This window comes from Neltuma alba, unplaced genomic scaffold, assembly GCF_004799145.2.
Source record: "Neltuma alba isolate B1F8T4 unplaced genomic scaffold, ASM479914v2 tig00011497_pilon, whole genome shotgun sequence".
In the NCBI taxonomy this organism is placed as follows: Eukaryota; Viridiplantae; Streptophyta; class Magnoliopsida; order Fabales; family Fabaceae; genus Neltuma; species Neltuma alba.
Window position 1 is genome coordinate 669,319 of NW_021636165.1, and position 8,084 is coordinate 677,402.

Below are 8,084 nucleotides of genomic sequence, written 5' to 3' on the forward strand. Positions count from 1 at the left end.
CTGCACTTGGGCAACTACCTGCTCTGAGGTCCTTAAGAATTGAAAGATTACGAAGTGTGGTGACTGTGGGTTCTGAGTTTTTCAAGCCGGCAGATGGTCGTGCTTCACTTATAGCACCGTTTCCCTCCCTTGAAACTCTTCATTTTGAAGATATGATCTCCTGGCACCACTGGCATTATATAGATATGCAAGCTTTTCCTAAACTCCGCCTTCTTCGCTTTGTTGATTGCCCCAAATTAATTGGCAATTTACCTCCCCAACTTCTTTCTTTAGAGGGTCTGGGAATTATGTCATGTCCACTGCTTGCTTCTTCTATCCCAAAGTGTCCAAACATTCACGAGTTAGCAATAATTAAAAGTGAAAATGTAGTGCTGCAAGAGCAAGAATTACCACCATCCCTACGCCGTCTGGCAATTTCAGGGGGGTGCATGTTGGAGCCTCTGTCTGAAATGTTACATATTGAAGATTTAACAGTGGATTATTCTGATGCTGTGCCACCTCCAGTGATTCATATTCCCCCTTCAGTGAAACAGTTAGACATGAGAAACTGTCAAAATCCCAAGGCTGTTTTGGTTTCAAAGGCACCTCTTCTTCATCTCCGAAAGATTTCCATTTACAAATGCAAGTTTCTGCCGTCCTTGTTTGATGACATGGAACATCTTGTCCCAAATTTAAAAGAGCTAAGCATAGAAGGATGTCCAGAAATGGAGCCATTCTCACTAGGGTTGTTACCATCCAGTTTAAAACGGCTTGAGATAAGAGAGTGTGACAAGTTATTGTCATGTCATGCACAATGGCATCGCCTTCCAACTATCACTGAGCTTCTCATCTCTACTCTATCTGACACATGGGATTGCACAGGACTTCAACATCTAAACTCTCTCCAACTACTAGAAATTGTGGATTCTCTCAGCCTTGAGAAACTAGAAGGAGGAATGCTGCCTCCTTCTCTGCATTGGCTCCCCATTAGGGATTGCGGGCTTCTTGAAGAACGATGTCACAAAAAGGATGAGGAAATTTGGCCCAAAATCTCCCACGTTCCATACATCAGTTTAAATGAAAAGGATTTAAGGTGCACTAATATGATCTGTTACTCCAATTACTGGTTTAATATTCAGTATTCCATTTTGCATATTACATGCAAGCAGACAAGGGAGTGCTTCCATGTAAAATGTTCCTCACTATTTAATTATATGATTCGCTGAATCCATCAAAAAATTATAATACTACTATTAGTCTTCTTTTGTGGACGAGTGACATTAGCTTCTAAGACACTTTTTCTTATTCTTAGTATTTTTCTTCACTTTGAACCTCTTGAGGCATGCCTTTTTTTCCCTGAAAACTTTCTCGCTATTTAATTCTTCAGTGACTTCAAATCGTTTCATTTAATTGTTACTATATATACTCCCTTCCAAGCCAACAAGTTACTGCAATTTATTCAAGTACTTCTTGAAAAATGAGTATATACTAATTATTCTCAGATACGTCGTCATTCAAAATTCTGTGCAAGCTAGGGCACAAATTATCTCGTGATTACATTTAAAATGAATGTTTTTGTTTTTAATTATTATTTTTCTTTGCATTTAAAACAGTTTACCTTGGGTGGAACTATGATTAGTTGGGGATGTGTGTGTGTGTGTGTAAAACAAGGGTGTTCTTCTGGGTGCAGGGATATGCATGAAGATCTAGATGCAGCGAACTCCTCGGACGATGACGGTAGTTATTGATCCTTTTTCTTTTGTCATGTGTTGTCACTGATATTATCTTCATATTATATCCTTAGTGTTATTTTAAAATGTTACTATCTCTAGTCACCATAACAACTTTGCATAGGTTAATGAAGTTAGTTAAAATTAATTATTTATTGTAAAATATTAAAATTACACTCAATAAAAGTCATTAGTTAAGGAGCTTCGTTACTTAGGAAGTTTTATAATTAGTTAGGAATATTGGGATGAAAGACAATGCTTCAAAGAAAACATATATTATACTACATAAAAGAGGTACTTATAATAAGAATGGGAAGCTTAAGGGGCATATTATTATGATAATTAAGTACCACTGAAATAAGTAATGGAATAAATTACTGGTAAAAAAAAGTAATGGAATAAATTAAATAAAAGTTAATTTGATCATTAAGAAGTATTATCTTCACGCCATGGTTCTCTTTTCTTTCTTATTTTTACAACTTGTAATTCGTAATGGACTTATTTCTTTATTTTTGTTATTTTATTCGTCATGGACTTGTAATTACTTTGTATTTATTTCTCTCTATCCTTTCCTTGGCCTTCAGCTTTCTTCCTCTCCTAATTTTCCCTCTCAATCTCCCAATTCTCTCATTTCATTTTAGCCTTCCCCTCTCTCTATTGCTCATCACTGGTGATGAGCACCTAATTCCGACGTCCAATGTGTCGGAATATTTTTAAAATGAAGAGCTATATTTTTTGGAAAGTCATACGTTTATGTAAATTTATTAGGTTAATAAATTTAGATAGAGGGTTGCATCCTCATATAAATTAACGTATTTATGAGAGGTTATGCTTTTATATAAATTAATATATATTTATATAAAGGGTTATGTAAGAAATTACAACACTAAAAGATATCAAAGTTGATTTCTAAAGACATATACAAAGGTATGGTAACACCACTTGGTAAAATCTTGTATTGTTTTCTTAAGGCAATCCTATATATTCAAAAGTATAACTTTTTATGGGAAGCATATTAAATATTCACTACAAAAAAATTGACTTTCAGCGGCGACAAAAGTCACCGCTGAAAGTACAAAAGTCGCCGCCGAAAGTTTTTTGCGGCGACAAGTCGCCACTGAAAAGTCGTTGCCGTAGCAGCCGTGGCTAAAAACTTTTAGTGGTGACTAAAAAGGTCGCCGCTAAAAGATACTTTCAGCGGCAACTTTTAGAAGATTCGGCGGCGACAAATGTTGCCGCCGAAAACACTTTTAGCGGCGACAAAAAAGTCGCCGCAGAAAGTGTTTTCTGCGGTGACTTTTTTGTCGTCGCTGAAAGTAATGCCTAAGAAGAATTGCCTTTACCAATGCCACGTCATCACCGACGGTGCCACGTCAGCACCGTCGACCTCCACGTCATCGCCGTCGGCGGCCACGTCATCACCGCCGACCGCCACATCGTCACTAGCCACCTCCACGTCATTGCCACATCACTCTTCATCGCCACGTCATCGTCTAAATATTTCCACCTTAAATGTGTCTTCTTCCAGGATCGAACTCGTGACCGCCTCCTTTCGTGTCCAACCTTCTTGCCGCTGAGCCAGATTGAATTTGTTTATTAATATTGTAAAATAAAATATATATTATTATATTATACTTTCAGCGGCGATAAAAAAAGTCGCCGCTGAAAGTCCACTTTCGGCGGTGACAAAAAAAGTCACCGCTAAAGGTCCACTTTCGACGGCAACACTTTTGTCGCCGCTGAAAGTCTTGGTTTCAATGGCGAACTTTCAGCGGCGACTAAAAAAGTCACCGCTGAAAGTCCACTTTCGGCGGCGATAAAAAAGGTCGCCGCTGAAAGTCTTGGTTTCAATAGCGAACTTTCAGCGGCGACTAAAAAAGTCGCCGCTGAAGGTCCACTTTCGGTGGCGACAAAAAAAGTCGCCGCTGAAAGTCTTGGTTTTAATGGCGAACTTTCAGCGGCGACAAAAAAAAGTCGCCGCTAAAGGTCCACTTTCAGCGACGACATTTTCGTCGCCGTTGAAAGTCTTAGTTTCAGCGGCGACTTTTTGGTGTCGCCGCCGAAAGTCGTCGCCTAAAGTCTGTTTTTTTGTAGTGATTTATGGGAAGGATATTAAATATCTTTTAGTTATTTAAATTATGTTGGTTCATGGTTATAACTTTTACTTGAGAAATATTGTTCCAAGAGGCATCTATTCAAAACATCATTTTATGATCTATATAAACCTCTCACCATCACTCTATTAGGACAAGAAGAAAGGACACACCACACAACCACACAAGATTAAACTCGTTTCTTTTGTCTTTGATTGCACACAGAGAAGGCCATTGTTGTCTTGGCTTGAATTTTGGGAGTGCAGTTCATATTCAAGGGTTTTCATTATACCCTGTAAGAAATTCGTCAGTCAACCCAACTTGTACCTTATAATGAGAATAAGTAGGGGCGAATTAAGCTTAAAAGAAAGTACTGGTCACACCTTGAAAATATCGTGCACCATTTTTTTCTTCATATTTTCTTCTTATACTCTTTAGAGAACTATTCCTACCAACATAGTGAATATCGAATTGGATTCTCTAGAAATCATGACTTTTTGTCTGGATATGTAGCCTGGCTTGTGTTCGGAGTTCGTTAAAAATGATTTCTTAGAAAGTCTCGCATGTAATTAGCTTCTTATGCAAACCTAATGAATTATCCTGTTTTAAAATTTTATGTTCTAACATAGTATAAAGTATAAAATTTACTTAAAATTGCTCATCTGCCACAAGCTTTGGCCATTTTATAGTTTATTATTATAATTAATATTGCTACAACTGCGACCATCACAACTTTTTTTTTTTTTACACCGGCACCACAGCTTAAGTTTTGTTCTATATTTTGAACATCTTAGAAATGTTTATGTTATTCTTACTTTTGTATTTCTCAATATTTATTTCTATTTTCATGGACAGAGATATGGATATTCCACGAGCATGAATCTTATCCAGATTTAGAAATTTTGGAAGATGGTGGTTATAGGGGGGCAACATATCCAATTTGGTCATCAGGAGGTCGTTCCTACGACAACTTGACTGAGTTGCGGCTGGCTTATTGCAAGAAGTGTTGGAGAATTCCTGCACTTGGGCAACTACCTGCTCTGAGGTCCTTACGAATTGAAATCTTACAAAGTGTGGTGACTGTAGGTTCTGAGTTTTTCAAGGCGGCAGATGGTCGTGCTTCACTTATAGCACCGTTTCCCTCCCTCGAAACTCTTCATTTTGAACACATGCTCTCCTGGCAACAATGGCATTCTATTGATATGCAAGCTTTTCCAAAACTCCGCATCCTTAGCTTTGTTGATTGTCCCGAATTAATTGGAAATCTACCTCGACAACTTCTTTCTTTAGAGAGTCTGGAGATTATATCATGTCCGCTGCTTGCTTCTTCTATCCCAAAGTGTCCAAACATCCACGAGTTAGCAATAATTAGAAGTGAAAATGCAGTGTTGCAAGAGCAAGAATTACCACCCCTATGCCGTCTGGCAATTTCAGGGGGGTGCATGTTGGAGCCTCTGTCTGAAATGTTGCATATTGAAGATTTAACAGTGGATTATTCTGATGCTGTGCCACCTCCAGTGATTCATATTCCCCCTTCAGTGAAACAGTTAGACATGAGAAACTGTCAAAATCCCAAGGCTGTTTTGGTTTCAAAGGCACCTCTTCTTCATCTTGGAAAGATTTCCATTTGCAATTGCAAGTTTCGGACGTCCTTGTTTGGTGACATGGAACGTCTTCTTCCAAATTTAGAAAAGCTTAATATAGAAGAATGTCCAGAAATGGAGCCATTCTCACCAGGGTTGTTACCATCCAGCTTAAAACAACTTAAGATTATAAATTGTCGCAAGTTATTATCACGTCATACAAAATGGCATCACCTTCCAACTATCATTAAGCTTGTCATATCTACTTATTCTGACACATTGCATTGCATAGGGCTTCAACACCTAACCTCTCTTCAACAACTAGAGCTTCAGTATTCCAACAAGCTTGAGAAAATAGAAGGAGGAATGATGCCGCCTTCCCTACTAATGCTCCACATTAGGGGTTGCTCGCTTCTCGAAGAGCGATTCCTTGACAAGGATGAGAAAATTTGGCCCAAAATCTCTCGCGTTCCATACATCAGTTTAAATGGCAGATGTTTAAGGTGCGTTGATCCCTTATTCCAAGTACTAGTTTGGTTTAAGTATCATATTTTGCATATTATATGCAAGTAGAGAAGCTGGTAGTGCTTCCATACAAACTGTTTCTCAGTATTCAATTATCTGGTTCGCTGAATCCGCCAATATTATTACTCTTCTTATGTTTATACAGATTTATTGGAGTGAAATTTACTTCTAAGACTCTTTTTGTTATTTTTAGTATTTTTCTTTACTCTCAACTTCTTGAAACATGCCTCTCTTTTGGTGGAAATTTTCTAGCTATTTAACTCTTCAATGACTTCTTCAAATTCTTTCATTTATTAGTTCTTGTATATACACTCACTACATTTTTTCAAGTACTTTTTGGAAAAAAAAAATTAAAGGAGTGCATTTATTATTCCCAGATACGACATTCAAAATTCTCTGTCCAAGTTAGGGCACAAATTATCATGAGGTTATATTTCTGATGATTGAATTAATACAATTGTCAACTCTCAAACTTATGCCTTCTCATTTTCGGCAGGGACTTGTCAGTGGAGCATATTCTTGAAGACCGAGACATGAATGATGCAACAATCCTTGAAGACCACCAAGACAATGATGCAACAATCCTTGAAGACCATCAAGACAATGATGCAACAATTCAGGTAATTGGGAATGAAAATCTCACCCTCTCCGTCTTAAAGAAATGAATATATACTACCTCATCGTTAATATAAAAGTTAGCTTGATATTTAATTTAGTCTTAAATATAATGTCTCAATCTATCATATTTATCTATTTTATTTCAAAGTAATTCTTATGATAGTTACATACACATGCTAACATTTCCATCAAATAGTGATTCTAACTAAGATATATAATTAGCAAGGGTATTTTAAAAAATATAATATCTATTTATTATAAATAAATAACTTAACAAACTTTTTTAATTTACTCAAATTAATCAACTAACTCTTATATTAAAGACATGAGGTAGTTGTAATAACCTGAAACTTTTATAATAAATTAAGTAATAATTATATAAATTGTTGTAATTTGAGTGCCAGCAGAAGATGGGAAATTGTTGGCCGGATCGACGGCGGCCAACGTTGGCAAGAGATTATTAAAGGTCCCGGGTTCGAATCCTTCATTTGTTCAGGGAAAATCTTTTTTTCCCTATCCTATAAAAGTTACTTAAATATATTTAAAAAAAACTAAGGGAAAATGACATTGAGGTCCCACACAAGCAAGTATACAGCAAAAAAGTCCCTTCAAATCTAATAATTCTTTTGAAGTCCCAAAGGGACCTTAATGCAATTCAGTAAAGCGTGGAAAGACGTTTCTACCCTGGAAAGAAGCAAAAAGTAAGAGGGAAACAAACACAAACTTCATCGGCGCTTCTTCCCCATTCAAAGCTAAAAATCTCACCCACTCTACTTACATCAACCATTAGCAAAAATTGACTAAAACTTGTGGCCTTTTTGTTCCCATTTCCTTCCAATTTCTGCTTCGAAAGCTATCAGTGAAAGTGGTGCTCATCGATGTCATCGTGACCTGTTGTTGAAGGGGTTGGTGGTCGGCGTCCAATTTTTGGTGTGATGCTAACTTTTTCTTTTTGTTAACTTGATACCTTGTTGCCTTTTGTGTTCCATTTATGCGATTTGTCCATTTGGGTGGCTATCATCTATTATAATGGGTAGCTGAAGGATGAGAAAGACAAGTTTGTGTGTGTCGGTTTTAGCTTGTGACCAAGAAAGAAAGATGAGAATGCATATTACCTGAGGAGGTAGTCTCTATTTTGGATTTAGATTGCAATACTGTTGGTAGCGATCCTGTCGTTACCTGATGAGGTTTCCTTTTTATAACAAAAAAAAAAGTAGACACTCGTCCTTCCTTCATCTTTCCTATGCTTTCATTTAATTATGATTAATTATAATTGCAATTCTTAAACCAATTAATTAATTAGGCGATTTCTTTTTCATGCATATATAAATAGTTGTTAATCTTTCATGTCCCCTTTTCCTTGCTAGTTGTCTTCTTCCTCCTTTGTCATAAACTATTTAGATTACTATTAAGTAAAGAGGCAGAAAGTTCAATGGGATGACCCATAAAGCAAATATAGGCAAAGAGACCGTCAATAATTTCTTTTGGTTTTTATTGATAAAGTATTGTGTTTGATATTGTATAATCGATTGTCAGAGCTATGCAGTGGAAGGAAA